The following is a 20,000-nucleotide window of genomic DNA, read 5'->3' as shown; positions in this document are numbered from 1 at the left end:
TGTGTGTGTAGGGGTATATGTGTGTGTGTGCGTGCGTGCGTGTTTGTGTGTGTGTGTGTGTATGTACGTGTGTATGTACTGCTCAGTGAAGAATGGCAGTAGACCTCCTTGAAGCTAAGGGAGTTTTGTTAGAGCATTCTAGGGGACATACAGAGAACCCACTCACACAGAACCCAGCTCCACTAGAACTCAGCTCTTCTAGAACCCAGCTGTACTAGAACCCACTCACACAGAACCCAGCTCTACTAGACCCCATTTCTACTTAAACCCAGCTCTACTAGAACCCACTCACACAGAACCCAGCTCTACTAGAACCACATACATTAAAAAGGGTTTCAAAGGGAATATTCCTGGATGGGTGGCAGACATAATACTGTATATGGTTTTCTTGGAATAGTGAGGTCTTCATTGAGCTGGAGTCGTATAAAGGAATAGGCATGTATCGGCATTTGAATCGGATAGGCTAGACTCTCTATGGTCATTTGAGCACGCTTGTACAAAACATGAAATAAAACGATTCACATATCACATTTCTTGGATACATTTTTTTTATAAACCTAAAATTTACAATTTAACGGTAACCATTAGAATAAGGATACATTAATGACCCATTATTAAACATTAGTTATACTAATGATCGTTATTATAAAGCCTTAGCATGAGGGTTAGGGTTAGCGTTGGGATTATACTAAGTGCTAGTGGGTTAAGGTAAGGGTTAACCCTTACCAACTTAAATAATGTATAAATGAATACCTTAGCTAACTTGAGCACCATTAGTAAACATGTTACACTAGTAAATGATTACTAGGCAATCTGTTAACTGTTCATTTACTGTTAGTTAATGCTTATTACTAAGGTAACTAAGGTTTAATTAAATGTAAATGAATGTACCCTTATTGTGAAGTGCATTGTTCCTCATTATCTCTACATGTCCAGGCTCTTAGACAGTGGTCCCCTCTCCTATAGGGGGTTCAGACTGTGGCCCCACAGTCTTCAGCGGCCCCCATGGAGTGAGACTGAGGGCCCCCGACTGCAGCTCATCACGGCGTCATAAAGGACTTCATCATGGGATCATTCTGGAGAACAGAGAAACAGGTTGAAGCCTTTATAGAGCAATGTCTATTTTAAACTCCAGTAAAGGTTATTTGACTTTCTGTATCCAGTCCTCTTATGTCCTCCGTGAAACAGAATATTATTAAAAATAAAAAGTTGTATCAAATTTTATTTGCAGGAACTTATAAATGAAATTATATTTACTTCAACCAAATGTGTTCTAGTTCAGGCAGCTGTGAGCGGGTTGCAGTCGGCTTTTCAGCAGCCTCTGCTTCTCCGCTGTGTGTCAAGATGTGTGTGCCTGCGTGCATTTGTGTCTGCGTACATGTGTGCATGCGTGTGGGGGCCTGCGTGCGTGTGTGCATGCGCATGTATGAGAGACATAATGAACAGAATGAAGGAACGCTCGGCTAGCTTTCTCTCCTCCGAGCTCTAATCTACCAACATCTTATCACACACACAAACACATGGACAAACACACACACACACACACACACGCACACAGGCAAACACACACACACACGCACACAGGCAAACACACACACACACACACACACAAACAGGCAAACACACATGCACACACACACGCACCAGAAGTAGACAAACATTATTTGACCTATATATATGTATATATATATATATGTATATATATATATATATATATATATATTTTATTTATTTTTTTTCAAAGAGAATAATAAAGGTGAAATACCCCGGATGTATTCGTCTGTCATTCGGATCAATGAATAAACCCTCAAAATGCCACCCAAAAAACTGATAGCAGTTTTTGTATTTCTAATGTTTTTAACATTACAATTCATAATAAATCTGGAAGGCACCAGGTTTCTTGAGGTACACATGAATAAAGTAAATGTAAATTAGGTGCCAGAGTGCATAAAAAAGCTTCCCGTTTTCGGGAACTTTCTCTAATTATACGAGAACTCCAAGCTCCTACACCCTGTCCCAAACCCCTCACCGCCCCTATGCCTGTGCCATAGACCTCCCCGGGTCCTCCCTGCCGAACAGTCGACTCTACAATCTCTTCTGAACCGAGCGGGAGGCCATGGAGGAGTAGATCCGGGATGTAAGTAATCAACTCAGTAATTTTCATGGTGATATCTAAAGGTTAAAAAATTGACCATATTCACTTGAGAAAAAGAAAGAAGGCATATGAATAGGATATATTTGGGTCTTTTTCTAAACTTCCCCATAATGGGATTTTTTGGGGCTTTTTTTTTCCTTACTCAGGACATATTGAGGATACAAAATCAGTTGAGTTTGCTTCTTTTGCAATTTGTTTAACATAAAATGACTGGACTAATAGATTTTCTTGGTAAAAGGATACAGCAGTGCATTTATTTCTTCCGTAGACTAAAATCATTTGGGGCCAGTAGTCAAATTATGTTTCTATTTTTAGGGACCGAGCCGAAACCGGCAAGGTCCCTATTGTAATTGGTCCGTTTATTCTTCTTCTTATTATTATTTTTAGTCCACTTCGCCTGCATTTTTCCCCCCCTGAACATATACGAAAACTTTTTTTATTTGGCACATTTGTGGGGACTGCTGTAACTTAGATATTCTATGCGTCAAATTCACATTGGCCCCAAGGTGGCACTATACCAACTGTCCAAAAATTCAAACGGAAACAAGCAGCACGTGTCACCGGTTTGACCTACAGTCATGAAACTTTGGTCACTCATGCATATCCTCATGATGAACAAATTTGCCTTAAAAACCTATGACTTCCGGTAGCCAGATTTTCCGCCATTTTGAATTTAGTTAAAAACAGTAAATTGCCTAAGGATCCCAGGTTTTTCGACTTTCACAAAAATCCGTTGGCACATATCATCTGTGGCCCATTATCTTCAATCTGACATAAGGATTAGTCTGTACAATAAAGTTTAAAGCTCCCATGAGCCATTGAGTCCGAAAATGGGTGTGGTTTAAAATGCCAAAAAAGTAAATTGCTCATATCAACATTGATAGTTGGACTCCTATGATGTTGGACTCCTATGATGTTGACCCAGATACAAAAACATTTTTTTAAATGGGGCGTGGCATCGAAATGGGCGTGCCCTGTCACTAAAATCGCCACAGTTCATAGACGCAATGTTTGATTTGAGCGGGACCAACTTACTGGCCATTAGGGACCAAAGTTCCAACTGCTAAAGTAAAATGAAGTCAATTGGAAAAAAAACATGGCCGCCAGAGGAGGGTAAATCACTCTGCGGAGACCGTAATAGTTATGAATATGAAATTCACAGGACACGTGTAGACTGGTGCCTGTAGCTCACATACCAAAAATAGTGTTTGTCATGTTCGTAGCGCCCCCTACAGGAACTTTAAAAAATATGTATAAAACTCGGTAGACACGTACAACGTGCCAATACCTACAGAAAAGCCTGTTGGACCCATGCCCCAAAACCCACTGGAAGTCGGATATTTTCATTTTTTCATTTGCACTCTCTGCGGCAATTTTCACTTTTTTGCCTTCTATTTGAACCAACTCCTCCTAGGGAATTTATCGGATCTTCTTAGCAATTGGTCAGTACAGTCAAAAAATTGTTCAGAACGAACGCTATAAAATTTGTGACTGTACTTTGAAGGGCGTGTTCATGGCGTGCCATCAAAGTTGGCAGTTTTGAATTCCGTGGTCTTATTTTCGCTTTTTTCGCCTTGTATTTGAACGAACTCCTCCTAGGGAATTTATCGGATCTGCTTCACAATTGGTCCGTACAGTCAAAAAATGGTGCTCAACCAACGCTGTGTTATTTGTAACTGTACATTGAAGGGCGTGTCTGTGGCGTGCCATCAAAGTTGGCCATTTTGAATTCCGTGGTCTTATTTTCACTTTTTCGCCTTGTATTTGAACAAACTCCTCCTAGGGAATTTATCGGATGTACTTCAAAATTTTTCTTTACAGTCTAAAAATGGTGCTCAACCAACGCCTTATAACATTTCACTGTACGTTGAAGGGCGTGTCCGTGGCGTGCCATCAAAGTTGGCCATTTTGAATTCCGTGGTCTTGTATTTGCTTTTTTCGCCTTGTATTTGAACAAAATCGGTTCTGCTTCACAATTGGTCAGTACAGTCAAAAAATGGTGCTCAACCAACGCCGTGTCATTTGTGACTGTACGTTGAAGGGTGTGTCCGTGGCGTGCCGTCAAATTTGCCCATTTTGAATGGAATTTTTTCACTTTTTCGAAATTGCGATTTCAGACAACGCGATCTCGTGATCGCCAAAGCCGCGGTTTTTTCCGTGTTCCTGACTGACCCGAGATCTGTTGTCAACTATTTATACCGGCACTTGAAAAATCACCACAGGCATTTGCACGACGAGTGCATGACGAAAAAGTCCGGTGAAAAGTCTCCCCCCGTCAACAATTCCGACCGCGGACCCCGTTATAATGTAATGTCCCCAATTAATGTAATGCAATTGGCCCGCCGGCATATCGCATTTCAGCGTTAACGCGCGTCTCGGCGTGGTAACCCTGGCGCGTAAACTCCGGCAGCCCGTACTCCCGTGCCAGCTTTACAAACTGTTCTCATTAGTGGCAACAATTGGAGCTACATCTGCAGGTGTATAAAGGAGCTTCTCCTGTTTAAAGCGGCTCAAGTCCTACACCCATAACACAATGGGCCAAGGCTGTTTAAGCAGCCTAGATCTGCTGGCCATTGAGAGGACACTGGTCAAGTCACTGGAAAAGACAGCTAGTTGGTATGATAGAGCATTTCCTTGAAAAGGAACAGAGAGGATAATTTACATATACATAAATTGACAATTTATATGATGTAGGCCGAAAATGAGCTTCCCCTCTTTGAAAGATGAGCAGCCGCCACTGGTGGACACGCCCACTTGTGATGTCAGAAGTGGAAGATACCATATTTTTCACACTCACACCTGGTGGTATAATATGTCACCTTTAATGCAATGTGAATGTACATGTCAATATGGTGGTGTACGTTTTTTTTTTTGTTTTTCATTTCTTTTTTTTATCTTGATTTTGATGTCTTGTCCCCTGCTGTTTTTTGGTTTTGTTAAATATATAAAAAAAGATTGCCCAGAATAACACATAGGTGGCGCTATAACAAGGCCTGGAATTTCAACATTTAAACAGGCCATTACCACTGCCATTACCACTAGGAAAGTGCAATATGCATGAAACTTTTTATACATGCACCATTTGTCATGATGGACAACTTTCAGAGTGCAACCCATGTGCTCTGATCATTTAGACTACAACTCGACCAAACACCCATACATAAATTGCTTTGGTGCCGAAAGTGGTTAAAGCTGCAAACTCGTCACACATGTACCAGGTGACTGGTGAATGGTGTGAAATTCATAGCAATAAGGCTAAAGACGGCAGAGATATACATTTTAAAGTGAAATACATGCATCTCTGATGTTTAAACAGCTCTAACATTGCGTCAAAAACATGTAGGCTCGTCATATAGCTGCAAATGGTATACTTTTGGATATACATATTTGTACATCCAAAAGTAGGGAATCTCTGTATTCTGTATTTTAATTGACATCAATTTACTTTTATCTATACTATATTCCATAGTATACCCATGCCAAATCTCAAGTCTATATCTGAAAATAAAAATTTGATTAATTTGTTGGAAGTTGCCTTTCTGAACTGCGTGTAACAATCACCCTGATTTCTCTTTCAGGGAGACTATCACTTTTTGTTCGGAAAACGACATAATATATTTCAGTTACATATGCAAACTTCCATCAAATCACATTCCCATCAGCCATCCAGTATATTCCAAAGAAAATACCCCATAAACAAACTGTTTTCTCAAAAGCTTTTGTATTGATTTTTGATAATTGTATCAGTACATCAAATTGTCCACAGCTTTTATACACCATACGTTTTTTTCTTTCTTCACCCTTCCCCAAGTCTCCCAAAGTCCAACACCCAAACCCTGAAAGTCCAAAACCCCAAAAAACCACCAAAAAAGTATTCCACCAAAAACACGTAAAAAGTAGTCCACTAACAATGCATTGTAGAAAATGGAAGGATCTCACCGGTAAGGCAGGCTCAAACAAATATACTCCATTTTTGTTGTCTGTATAGCGTGGCCTTCTCAGGAGTTTGGTGGGGTTTTAAGATATCCGGATCCCCCTCACCACCACCCCTTGGGCCATCCCAAACATTTTTCCTTTGTTCATCTGCTTCCTGGTACCTGTCTGTAACTCCTCCCCTTGCCCCCTAAGGTCACCTAGCTTAAAGTCCCAGTAACCTTTTTGTCATGTCCTCCCAGCAAAAATCACATGTAGCTGGCATTATTATGGCTTTTCCAGTATGCTTCAGAAACATGGTTGGTGATTGTTTTGCTATGTTAACTTCCGGTAAACCAGTTTTTAAGGTATACCAATGCCATATTACCATACCGACCAACTGACCATACCATAATGTACAAAAGACCGATATTTCTCAGAATATACTTTAATCTGCCCCTAGCCGTCTAAATGTCAATGTATTGTAGTGGTATTGCAATAGACTCATGACCTTGGCGTTGCTGGTTCAAGTCGAACCTCAACCAACCATTCTGTGTGATGTGTCTTACATCACATAATGTTTACCATCAGGTATTCATAAGGCCACCATACTTTTCATGCACTAGGACCCCGTCATGGTTGCTTGCAACTGTATTTATTATTATCATTATCATTATCATTATTATTATTATGTGTATAGTATCCTGGTGTGATGTGTGTCCAGGTGTGATGTGTATCCAGATGTGATATGTATAGTATCCAGGTGTGATGTCTTTAGTATCCAGGTGTAATGAGTATCCAGGTGTGATGTGTGTCCAGGTGTGATGTGTGTCCAGGTGTGATGTGTATCCAGGTGTGATGTGTGTCCAGGTGTGATGTGTTGTGTGTCCAGGTGTGACGTGTATCCAGGTGTGATGTGTGTCCAGGTGTGATGTGTATAGTATCCAGGTGTATATAGTATCCAGGTGCACCCAGCTTGGGGCTCTTCCTGACCGTCATTGTTGGAGCGTGTTTTTTTCGTTTGCTCGTGCTGCCCCCCCCTGTAATGCCGCCCCGGGCGGCTGCCTGTATCGCCCAGTGCAATGCCTCAGCTTTACAAACTGTTGCTCATTAGTGGCAACAATTGGAGCTACATCTGCAGGTGTAGAAAGGAGCTTCTCCTGTTTAAAGCGGTTCAAGTCCTACACCTAACACAATGGACCAAGACCGTTCAAGCAGCCTAGCTCCGCTGGCCATTGAGAGGACACTGGTCAAGTCACTGGAAAAGACAGCTAGTTGGTATGACAGAGCATTTCCTTGAAAAGGAACAGAGAGCATAATTTACATATACATAATTGACAATTGATATGATGTAGGCCGAAAATTAGCTTCCCCTCTTTGAAAGACCAGCAGCCGCCACTGCTCTCTCTCTCTCTCTCTCTCTCTCTCTCTCTCTCTCTCTCTCTCTCTCGCTCTCTCTCTCTCTCTCCCCCTCTCTCTCTCCCTCTCTCTCAGTCATCCTGTGACAAACCAGAAGGAGGAACGTGGCGGTGCCTGGGTTCAGACCGCAGTTATTATCCAGATGTTATCATACGATACAACTTTATTAATCCCCCGTAGGACAAATTAGTTACCCGGATCCTTTGAACACCATTTTACTATTTTTAAATCTGATCTCATATATTTGTAAACCATCCAAAAACCAACGATTTGTGTTTCAGGTACCACCAAATTTTGTTACCAGAATTTTAGATCTCATATTCAAAATGGCGTCCCGCCGTAACGCCCATGAATCAGAGCAGACGCACGCCTCCAGACCGCTGGGGCCCAGCAGAGCAGGGGGCCCTTGAAGGACGGGTTAGACACACACTGCCTGTCACTCTGACCCTGAAGCCCTGTTCACTTGGACACACACACACACTCAGACTCACACACACACACACACACACACACACTCAGACTCAGACTCACACACACACACACACACACACACACACACACACACTCAGACTCACACACACACACACAAACAGACTCACACTCACACACAAACACTCACTGACACTCACACACACACACACACACACGCACTCACACCCACACACACACACTGACAAACACTCACTCACTCACTCACTCACTCACTCACACTCACACACACAATGAAATACATGAGGTCTAAAATCCACACACTAAATGTTCCTAAGAACCCATCCACACACACCCCAAATATATATTCTATCTCTATGCCCCCACCCCCCCCCCCCCACACACACACACACACACACACACACACACACACACACACACAAGCACCCTTGGGAAATCAGACATGCTTCATGAAGACCAGACCAGTGACTGGCAGCAATCTGAGGACCTGGACACCTGTGGCTCTCTGCTCTCAGCCAATCAGCAGGCAGGATCTAGTGTCTTATAACTAACTCCTCTAATCGCTTCTGCAGTAAATCAGAGGCTGATTTCATCAACAACTTCACAGATTTAATGAAAACATCCGAGGGAGAGAGGAGAGGAGAGGAAAGGAGATATGATAAGCGAGGAGAGGAGAGGACAGAGGGGAGAGGAGAGGAGAGAATAGGAGAGGAGAGGAGAGGAGAAGAGAGGAGAGGAGGGGAGAGGAGAGGAGGGTAGAGGAGATGAGAGGAGAGGAGAGAAGAAGAGAGGAGAGGAGAGAAGAAGAGAGGAGAGGAGAGAAGAAGAGAGGAGATAAGAGGGGAGTGAGAGGAGAGAAGAAGGGAGGTAGGAGTAGGGAGGGGAGGTAGGAGTAAACTGTTGTTTATTAAGTAAACTAGGTCTTTCTATCATCGGCTGGTCCTTTTGTAAAGATGTTACACAGGATTAACGCACACACCTATGCACTTTATTCTTCTGTCTCTTACTAAAGGGCTCCCCTTTAGTAAAAGTAAAAAATCGATGAATGTAAAAAATCTTAAGTAAGGGGTTTGCTTAAGTAAGTGTGTATGTGACTTCGTCAACAAATGATTCTTACATTATAAACTGGTTTGGTGCTTTTAGTTAATACGGCGACATTAAGGATGGAGGACTTTTCAAGGTGGGCTCTTGTTTTCAGTCTGCTGCCCTATCACGTTCCTTATTAATTAAACTCCAATCAAAGTCCAGCTAAACAGGCAGAGCCTGGAGCCCCAGCCTGCTGGCCGGGGAGCTGTGTGCGCCTCCCCATGTCATGTATTGTCTTGTGGGGGGGGGGGGGTCATGTGGCTGGGGTCTTGTGTTTCCTTGTGTGGGGGTGCGGTCATGTGGCTCTGTGTCCAAGTCATCGTCGTGTAAGGTGACGCTGGTGGAGGGTAAAGGGTGCGTTTCCTCTGGTCCCGGGGGGGGGGGGGCGGCTGGAGTTACACCACAGTGACATCACAGATTCACTCCCATTCATGTGTTCAGAAGCCCATCTTCAGGTGCTTTGGGGAGACCATCAGGGTTTTGCCCTCAAAGTCACTAGAAACAAAGCCTTTTATAACTCGTTGTTAGGGTTTGTTGTTTCCAACACTGGTCCACATGTCGTTGCCTGAACTCATCACCTCCAACAGCTGGGTGTGGACGGAGGTGCTGCCTTCGGTAGCTTGTTCTGCAACGAGAGCGCACAGCTAACCTCCTGGAGGACATATAATAGCATCCCTGCGGTGCTCGCCCTAGGCTGTGAAACACAATGTCACTGTAGCCTGACGGGGTCAAGTGAGCAATGCTTAAGCACAGTGACACACATTCCCACATTTATAATTCAGCCGCTCACTCCCTTATCCACTCACTGGCCTTTCCCCTGCCCGTGGTGTTGTGTTGCATCTCTTGATGGAACACACCTAAATTAACAATCCCGTTCCAGTCACCTCACAGTCTGCAGTGAAACATGAGCATAACACAGGAGAGGAACGTGTAATTATCCATCAACACGTTGTCAATCAGGACCAGGGATATAGGGCTTAGACCTGGAGCAAAATAACCACTGCTACAAATAATTTATGTGATATTCAAGAACACAATTGTGAACACGTGTAGGAGATATGTAGGACTCAACGAGAGAGAGAGGGATTTAGGAGAGGATGAGAGGAGATATTTACAACATGCCACAGATATCAACTGCCGCATCAGCACTGGGAAAGTGTTTGCCAAAGCACCACCAGCGATGTGTCCTTGAGCAGGTCTCAAAGCCCCCGCTCAGCATCACCTACATGTTAATACAGGATCCTTTTCACAGCTCCTGCTTGTTTTAAATGATAGCACAGTGGAGATATTCCCTGAAGTTTAAACAGATTATCTGTGTTGTCTAAGTACCAATCAAGTATTATCTTTCCATTCAATTGTCCCAAAACTAAACCACTAAAAGCTGGGATTCCATATTCTATTTTGTAAATGTGCTAACTTCCCCATAACTGTCCGATTGGCTTTTAAACCAATGTTTATGTTGCTGTTTAATCTAAAAGGTATTAACTTTTGTAAATACATGATGAAACAGTGAAAAAGATTGCCCTCTCTAGTTTCTGGTACGTAGCATGCCCATAGAGACTACATTTAAACTACTACTAACTAACCACTAATCACTGTTTTTTGCTATTACGTACAGCAACTTGCTTAATAAAGTGTGTTGCACATTAATGCACATGAGGACAAAAACATAGCTAGCATACATAACACCTAAACCCTGAACACAGCAGAGGCACTGGGAGGTTAAGGCTAATAAAGGACCTCTCTTTCTTCTTCTCTCTCTCTCTCTCTCTCTCTCTCTCTCTCTCTCAGTACATTTGCATGCACAGCTTAATCCGATTAAAGCCATAGTTTGACTGTGCTCGCAATTGGACAACTGCAATTGTCCGGTTATACATGGCGATGAGTAAATCGATTCATTGGCCGAAACATGTCATGCCCCAGTATGATAGGTGGCGCTGTACCCATTTCAACTAGTGGTAATAGAGCCACTGGCTGACCTCTTTACATCACCAGCAACAACAAACTAGTGATGGGTCGTTTGCAAACGAATCAGTTCGAATGAACGACTCTTTAACAAGAACGAACCGACCTAATTTCCCGTTTCAGTTCTCTCTTGTTCGTCTCGTTTGTATCATTCGTTCTCCGAGACTCGACTCCCAGACCCACCCACTAGTCGCTGAGTCGTTGACGCTGACTCGCGAGTCGCTGTTCATTCACTGACTGAAGTGGTGAAGACTCGAGGACTGAGAGCAGGTGCATTTAACACTATTGCACGTGCCAAAATGCCACTAATATGGACATTCCATACCATACCATAAAACATGTCCTAAGAACCGATTTATTCGATTTTATAGATAGTACCAACAGAGGCCGCCATTGTTGTTTATGTGTGTGACGTCAAAAGCTTTAACTTGGAGTACATCGATCTGGTACGAGTTCACGGGTAGTGAGTTACGGGTTTGACTGCCGTTCCAAGGCACTTTCAAGGGTAGAAGGTTGTGAAAACACGAGTTACGGGTTGCCTGGAATGCGCCATTAGTTAATGTTGTGTTGATTGATGATCGTTTGCACCATTGCACGATCGTGATTAGTTTGAGAATGAGAAAGAGGGAGGAGCTGAGTCTGACCGACTCAGCTGAGAACCATGCATTCCATGATTCACCGCTACCAGAAATGCGACTGATCGAATGAACAAACAAATGATTCTGAATAATTCTTCTTGGCGAACTGACCGACACGAACTGAATCAAGCAAACAAATCATGAAATCCACTACAACAAACTCAGGCGGCATTCGAGAAAGATGTTTTCAGTAGACAGCTGTCACTTCACTTCGGGTCCATGTCACCTCAAAATAAATGTTTCTTTTCTCCCTATGTGTTTACGATCTTTCTTCATTAATTTCACCGCAGCCGAACTGGGGATATTCTCTGATATTATGAAGCTTAAAGACTACGTCGGGTCTCCGACTCTCTGGTACTTCCACAACAAGTAAAGACTCGTAGTGGGGGTTATCTCGCCCATGGGGGGGATGGAATTGGGGGAAAGGAACTTTGGCTTTGACTCTCTGAAGTCCAGATTGAACCGAACATGGAGGAGAAAGGGATTGTTGTCGTATGCAGGCTCTGCCACATAGGTGATCCATAAGCCGGTCGGAACAATGGGATGTCAGAGCGGAGGGGTTGTTTTTTTCGAAATAAAGGGTCGTCGGACTAGTGGGCTGTAGGACCAATGGGAATTTTTCGGGTTATTGAGAGGTCGGAACAATGGAGCATCAGAGAAATTAGATGGACTGGAAGTGAATTGACAGCTGTCTACTGAAAACATCTTTCTCCCGCCGGAGCAGCCCCTCCGCCACCCGTCCGTATAATTAAATTCCTTATCCCCCATGGGCGAGATAAACCCCACTATAAGTCTTTACTTGTTGTGGAAGTATCAGAGAGTCTGAGAACCCAACAGTCTTTAAGATTCATAATATCAGAGAATATCCCTGTCAGTTTGGCCGCGGCGCAATGAATGAATAAAGATCGTATACACGTCGGGAAAAAAAAACATTTATTTTGACAGATGTGCCCGAATTAACTACTTTACAACTTCGTTGATGACCCACATTTAGAAAAACATGTACTTTTAATTCAGCCTTGGGTGAAATCGAAGCATAGTGTCTGTGTGCTTCCACCATGCTTACTGAATGCATGCCATGCGCGCTCCCGCGGCCGGGGATACAATTCTTATTCACCGGCTTCCTCCATCTTCTGCGCCACCTTTTTAAATAAATCGTTTCTCGTTTTCCGACGCCGACAACAACACGACTATCGTCTCCTTCTACTTCCGGCTCACGGCCCCTGGAAAAGATCTCAAGCATGCGTAGAACGCATAATCCAATCCCAATCCGCACATGCACGCTTAATGCGACTAACAGTCGAATAATCTAGGGGTCTTAATTCGACTATGAGAAACCCAATTCGATTTCGATTTTAGCTCAACTAAGGTGTATATATGCATCTTAATAATCTAATCATAGTTGGACTGACCCAAAAATTGGACTTTCTTGAGTGTCATGTTAACGCACTGTCTCTCTCTACTCCATCGTTTTCCTTTCCACTGATAAATGACCTGACATCCACTATTCCTTGACAGCCCCTCTCTTTCCCCCTCTCCTCCTCGCTCCTTTGTTTACTCTCCTTCTCTCTCTCTGTACCCCTACTCACCCAGATCCTCCTACTCCAACTCCATCTCTTTGTATCTTTCTGTATTCATTCACTCCTCTGCTCCTCAACCCTCCTCTTTTCTCCTCCTCTTCTCTCCACCTCTTTTCTCCTCCTCTTTCCTCCTCTCTTCTCATGGTCATTCAGAACTTTACTGCTCACTTTACTTGTTAATTACTTACACACACACACACACACACACACACACACACACATGGTCTCACATACCACACTCCATTATGTATTTGTGATCTTCCATGTAGGACAAAGCTATCTGTAGATATTAATAGAGCAGTATTTAGAACCAATACACACACACACACACACACACACACACACACACACACACACACACACACACACACACTCAAGCACACTAAATGACAGGTGTCTCATCGAAGTGACTGCTCCCAGCAGCTGTTGGATGAGCACTAGAGCCGGCCGGGACGCGGCCCTGGGGGAGGCTACAGGGACGCGGTCTGGGGGGAGACTTCAGGGACACAGTCTGGGGGGAGACTTCAGGGACAGTCTGGGGGGAGACTTCAGGGACACAGTCTGGGGGGAGGCTTCAGGGACAGTCTGGGGGGAGACTTCAGGGACAGTCTGGGGGGAGACTTCAGGGACACAGTCTGGGGGGAGGCTTCAGGGACAGTCTGGGGGGAGACTTCAGGGACAGTCTGGGGGGAGGCTTCAGGGACAGTCTGGGGGGAGACTTCAGGGACAGTCTGGGGGGAGGCTTCAGGGACACAGTCTGGGGGGAGGCTTCAGGGACACAGTCTGGGGGGAGACGGGACGCAGTCTGGGGGGAGACTTCAGGGACAGTCTGGGGGGAGGCTACAGGGACGCGGTCTGGGGGGAGACTTCAGGGACACAGTCTGGGGGGAGGCTACAGGGACGCGGTCTGGGGGGAGACTTCAGGGACGTGGTCTGGGGGGAGACTTCAGGGACGCGGCCCTGGGGGGAGACTTCAGGGACGCGGTCTGGGGGGAGCCGGGACGCGGTCTGGGGGAGGCTTCAGGGAGCCGGGACGCGGTCTGGGGGAGGCTTCAGGGAGCCGGGACGCGGTCTGGGGGAGGCTTCAGGGAGCCGGGACGCGGTCTGGGGGGAGGCTTCAGGGAGCCGGGACGCGGTCTGGGGGGAGGCTCCAGGGAGCCGGGACGCGGTCTGGGGGGAGCCGGGACGCGGTCTGGGGGAGGCTTCAGGGAGCCGGGACGCGGTCTGGGGGGAGCCGGGACGCGGTCTGGGGGAGGCTTCAGGGAGCCGGGACGCGGTCTGGGGGAGGCTTCAGGGAGCCGGGACGCGGCCTTGGAATTTAACCAGTGGCCAAAGCTCATGTGTCAGCTGCGGCACCACTACAATACATTGACAAGTCTATTTTCCAGGAGTAAATGACAATATATTCTGAGAAGGAGCAGGCGATTACTGTAATTGCTGTGACTTAATTATTTTTATGTGTACGATATTTTGGATCATTTGGACCTTGGTTGATTTTGAGAAATCTTTTTAAGTTTTTTTAGAAAGAGAAAACTTTTTAAAGAAAAAAACAATGAAGGAAAGAAAGAAAGAAAGAGAGAAGGAAAGAAAGAAAGACACAATACAATAGCCAACATTTCCTACAGGTTCATTTAACCATTACTGTGACTTCTCTCAGATTAATGGAAAATGTAAGAAGATATAGGACCAATGCAAACCTTTGTGTTTCTTATATTAGCCTGTGATAGCTTTTTCCTACATTTAGATTAATAATACACCCAAACTAGAAAGAGAGAAAACTTAAAAAAAAAAAAAAAAAAGAAAGGAAAGAAAGAAAGAAAGAAAGAGCGAAGGAAAGAAAGATAGAGAGAAAGAAAGAAAGAAAAAAAGATACAATACAATAGCCAACATTTCCTACAGGTTCATTTAACCATTACTGTGACTTCTCTCAGATTAATGGAAAATGTAAGAAGATATAGGACCAATGCAAACCTTTGTGTTTCTTATATTAGCCTGTGATAGCTTTTTCCTACATTTAGATTAATAATACACCCAAACTAGAAAGAGAGAAAACTTAAAAAAAAAAAAAAAAAGAAAGGAAAGAAAGAAAGAAAGAAAGAGCGAAGGAAAGAAAGATAGAGAGAAAGAAAGAAAGAAAAAAAGATACAATACAATAGCCAACATTTCCTACAGGTTCATTTAACCATTACTGTGACTTCTCTCAGATTAATGAAAAATGTAAGAAGATATAGGACCAATGCAAACATTTGTGTTTCTTATATTGGCCTGTGATAGCTTGTTCCTACCTTTAGATTGATAATACACTCATCTTCCCTGTCTGGGATTACTAACCGTTATCTCACTAAAATGAATGCCAAGAAACAAACTTGAATAAACAAGTTTCTCATAAATATAGAGCCAAGTGACACATTAGAGTTATTAATTAAGTGCATTAATGAATAGCCTCTAGCCATATGAACGGGGGTTCCCACACACAAACGCCCGATGTATAACAATCATATTTCCAATTGATAATATGAATCATTTTAGCGCCACTGTAACAAAAAATACAGAAACCGTTCTAGGTTAAATATTGAAATTGTTGTGCTCTGCGAGCTCCGGCCACAAGCGTGGCTATCACAACAGCTGTGAAAATATACAAAGCGGGTATGAAATTAAACTATTTATTCTGAAAAAAGTATAAATGATATCGAAAATCTGTTCCAATTTATTTTGGCTTCCCTCTCTCACATTGACTTCCATTGTAAAAAAGAAAAAAAATGGAGAATTTGAAAGATAACGCGCAATTCAACATTTTAAAAGTGGAATGGAGTCTCTAGGTGAACAATTGTCGAAGGAGTATGGTCCCAAAGTTTGTAGAGAATAAGAAAGAAAGAAAGAAAGAATAAAGCCCAAGAAGAACAATAGTTGAGCACTGCATGCAGCACTCACCTGATTAATACATTTTCGAATCTGTCTATCAACCCATCAGCTCTTGATTGGCCCTGGCTGCTTCTGATCAGTGTATTTGTTACTTGTCTGGCTAGCTCGCTAACTAGCAGCTTTGGGATGAGCATATAGCATATATAGCAAGTATTGCAAGAAAAGTTTCCCTTTTGGGACAATAAAGTTAAACTGAACTGAACTGAACTGCAAGCAATTACAGCAAGTTTAGTACTATAATGCAATTATAGTTATTAAAGTACTATTTGGGTGTCTGTGTGTCAGCGGCCATGGATCAGCAGAACTGTTGAACTTACTGTATGTCTGTCCTGTCTTTCTGAAATCCCCACGGCAACTGTCCACAGTGACGAGAGAGAGAGAGAGAGAGAGAGAGAGAGAGAGAGAGAGAGAGAGAGAGAGAGAGAGCTGGAAAGAGGTAGATAAAACAGTGAAGTGAAGAGGATGGGAAAGAGAGATGAACCGAGAGGAACAGAAACTTGATGTCAAAGTGGTTTGAACGGAGCGTTTACAGAGAGGAGACAGAAGGACAGAGGTGGAGAAGTGGGGCAGCGAGGGGAGAGGGACGCTGGGTGCTGTAACACCTGGTCAGAACACAGTGCTGGGATCACTTTGCTGAACCAGAAATAAACATGGAAGCTTTACTCATCACCCTTTCTCTTTAATTCTCACTCTACCTCGCTCCGTCTCAATCTTGCTCGCTTTGATTCAACCCCTGTAGTTTTGCTTAACACATCTAATCCCTGGTGGATTCCTTTCTAACCCACTTCACCAGATGCCTTCCAGACTCTCAATAACAGCAAAATAAACAACAACATGAAGAGACAAGCGCTCACAGACAGAGACCAAGGGGAAGCTGGAGTCTCACTGTTCTGCTCCTCTCCTCTCTCTTCTCTCACCTCAAGTAGCAATGTTTAGTTATTGTTCAAATAAAATGTATGTTGAATGAAAGAAAAAAGTATTAATTTAATCAAAGGAATTGCTGATTGAATGAATGAATTAAATAATGAACGTGAAAGCAAATTCATCAACATTAAACATGATTCACATCACATAGATACTAGGGTTGTGCCGATGGACGATAACATCGTCCATCGTGATGGCTGACCGACATCACGATGGAGAGCCACCATCGTGATGCCACGCCCCCCCCACCCCACCCATCAGACACATACTAATCCTCCTAGTCTCTTCTATAGTTAAACCTAGAAACTTTGCAGGGATTGCTCTGTAAATTAAATTAAGAATATAACTAATGCATATGCATGCTATTTTAAATACGGTAGCCTATGCCAGCGACGTCACTACCGCGATCTGATCACATTTCTCGGCAGATTACACAGTGCCATGTCGCCAAACTATGACGTGCGGCTGGAGAAAATGTACAGCGAAGCAGCAGCCTCGTTCCATGAGATCCTGTCCTTAACGGAGAAACAAGTGCGATCCTGTAGACCCGCTGAATGCCAGAGAGGCACACTGCGGAATACATGAATTTTCGTTTCCAAATATTTATTTAAAAACGAAAATATCTGTGTGAGAAAGTGAAACCCTCCTCACTTGCAGCAAAAGGACCGGTGTATTGGGTTATTTGTTGAGGAGAGAGGAAGGTAAGAGGTGGTTTGATGCGAGGCCACCACTTAGATCTCTGTTAGGATTATTTAAGTTTAGTTTATGCTGGGCTATGCTAAACTTTTTTCTTTTTGAAACATTAATTTGTATTTTTGTAACCAGTGGATTTGTTTTGTTTATTTATTTATTTGGACCCTGGGTTTTGAAGTAAATAAAACTTCATTCTTTTTGGCCAAACGGAATTGCCTCGTTTTTCTTTGCACATCCCGAATACGTGAGGTGACCACAACGGCCTTTCAAATTAGTTGACAGCGGTGGGATCGTGGCGCCTTCCAAGAGCACCAAGAAGAGTCCGTGAAGGCGGGCGCAAATACGCCAGGGGATGTCTATCCGTCATCTAACCCGGGGAATGCCGCTAGAGGAGGAAGAAAATGAGGATCCGGATGGAGCCCAGGGAGGTGTTCCAGTGGCTGATGATACTGCAGAGGATGCTGGGATGATGAACATGGCATCCCTCTACAGCCTCCTTCAGAGGACCCTCCAGAGCCAAGAGCGTGAGGCCTACAAGCAAGAGCAAAGGTGGCGTAGTGTGCAGGTGCAGCTGAACAACGTCCAAGATTAGCTGGAGGTACAGCGGAGCCGTGGCGGTGATGGCGTGCGACATCCAGTGGTACCACCACCAGCAGCACCGCCATATCCAGGACCTGGACCAGCAGCCCCACCAGACCCAGCAGCGCCGTCTCCCGCTGCCTGGACCAGAGCAGCCGTGCCGAAGCTGGAGGAGGGAGATGACATCTCACCACCTTTGAGAGACCGGCAGCGGCCTATCGGTGGCCAAAAACTGAATGGGCCGTGTACCTGGTACCTTACCTGATGGGTCGGGCCCGGGCTGCATATGTGGCTATGGATATCCTGGAGGCCATGGACTACAGCAAAGTGAGAGAAGCTATTCTCTCAAAATACGAGATCAGCAAAGAGGTCTACAGGCAGCAGTTCCGTGATCCGGACATCCGACCAGGAGAGACGCGGAAAGAGCTGTACAACCTGAAGGACTTCTATAGGAAATGGATCCAGCCAGACAGAAAGACTGTTGAGGAGATCGGAGAGCTCCTCATCCTGGAGCAGTACCTGTGTTCCCTGGCTCCTGATGTGCGTGGGTGGGTGAAGGAGCATAACCCGACAACTGGCCAGCAGGCTGCGGAGCTGGTAGAAGCATTCCTGGGTGCACGCCCGGGTGCAAAGGCTTTCTGCTTCCAAAGCTTCAACCGATCACCAGCCGGGGGTAAGTCTGGGGGATTCAGTGTGGGAGTTGGTCCTAGGGGGTCTGGTCAGACGCCATACACACAGCCTCACACAACGCCTAGTTCACAGCCTAAACCACCATACCATTCACCCGCTAGCTCCCAGCCTAGGCAGGCCCCAGCACACACAGCCACACAGAGCAGAGTGAATGTGGTGTGTTACTACTGCAATCACCCAGGTCACATCAGCAGAGAGTGCCCCATCAGAAAGGCCAAAGAGATGCTAGGCATGTGTAGTGTACCTAGACATGGTGGTACATCTAACGAGTGTGTGGGCAAAGTTCAGACTGTCCTGGTTACTGTCAATGGTAAAGCTACTTGGGCTCTACTAGACACAGGCAGCACCAAGACCATGGTTCAGTCCCATCTGATCGAGAAGTCAGAGAAGCTTGGGAAAAGACAAATCAGGTTGTGCTGTGTTAATGGGGATGAGCATGTATATCCTGTGGCAAAGATATGCCTTGTGGTTAGAGGGCATTCCTTTTGGCTAACTGCGGGGGTAGTTGAAGGGTTGAGCAAGCCAGTAGTATTGGGACAGGATGTACCCATACTGCCTGAATTAGTGCAATCTACCAAGCCAGTTAGCATGGTAGCGACTCAAGCACAAGTTAAGGCTAGAGGTGATGCTAATAAGTCACTGCTAGACGTGATGCCCTTCAGTCAGGTAGACATTAGCCCACCAGGGCATGTCAAGGTACAAAAGAGCCGCAGACATAGGAGAGAGAAGCTGCAGGGCACAGTGCAGAGAATGAGAGATCAGATGCCTGTTCCTGATGTGCCATAAGAAGCTTTGTGGGAGATTCCCAGTAATTTCGGTGAACTACAGAAAGCAGATGAAGTGTTAAAAGAGGCCTTCAGCTTAGTCACAGCTAGCGCTATTGCACAAGCTTTACTGCAGCTGATATCTAGGGTAGGCATACCAGATGAAATCCTCACTGACCAGGGAACTGCGTTCCTGTCCAAAAGACTGAAACAGGTTTACAGT

The 20,000-nt window shown here is 44.5% G+C and overlaps 1 pseudogene across 1 annotated transcript in view; it reads right to left on the bottom strand.

The window, feature by feature from the left end:
- Positions 1-18,609, bottom strand: part of LOC311366855 (sodium channel protein type 5 subunit alpha-like) — a 139,672-nt pseudogene extending 121,063 nt beyond the window's left edge. Inside the window, exons 1-3 of the transcript in view lie at positions 18,585-18,609; positions 18,389-18,489; positions 13,838-13,947 (exon numbers count right to left, since the gene is read on the bottom strand). The product of the transcript in view is annotated as a sodium channel protein type 5 subunit alpha-like (transcript). The remainder of the gene's footprint in view (positions 1-13,837; positions 13,948-18,388; positions 18,490-18,584) is intronic.
- Between the last annotated feature and the right edge of the window lie 1,391 nt (positions 18,610-20,000).

This window comes from Micromesistius poutassou, assembly GCF_964030765.1.
Source record: "Micromesistius poutassou genome assembly, chromosome: 21".
Lineage (NCBI taxonomy): Eukaryota > Metazoa > Chordata > Actinopteri > Gadiformes > Gadidae > Micromesistius > Micromesistius poutassou.
This window is presented reverse-complemented; position numbering and strand designations above follow the sequence as displayed.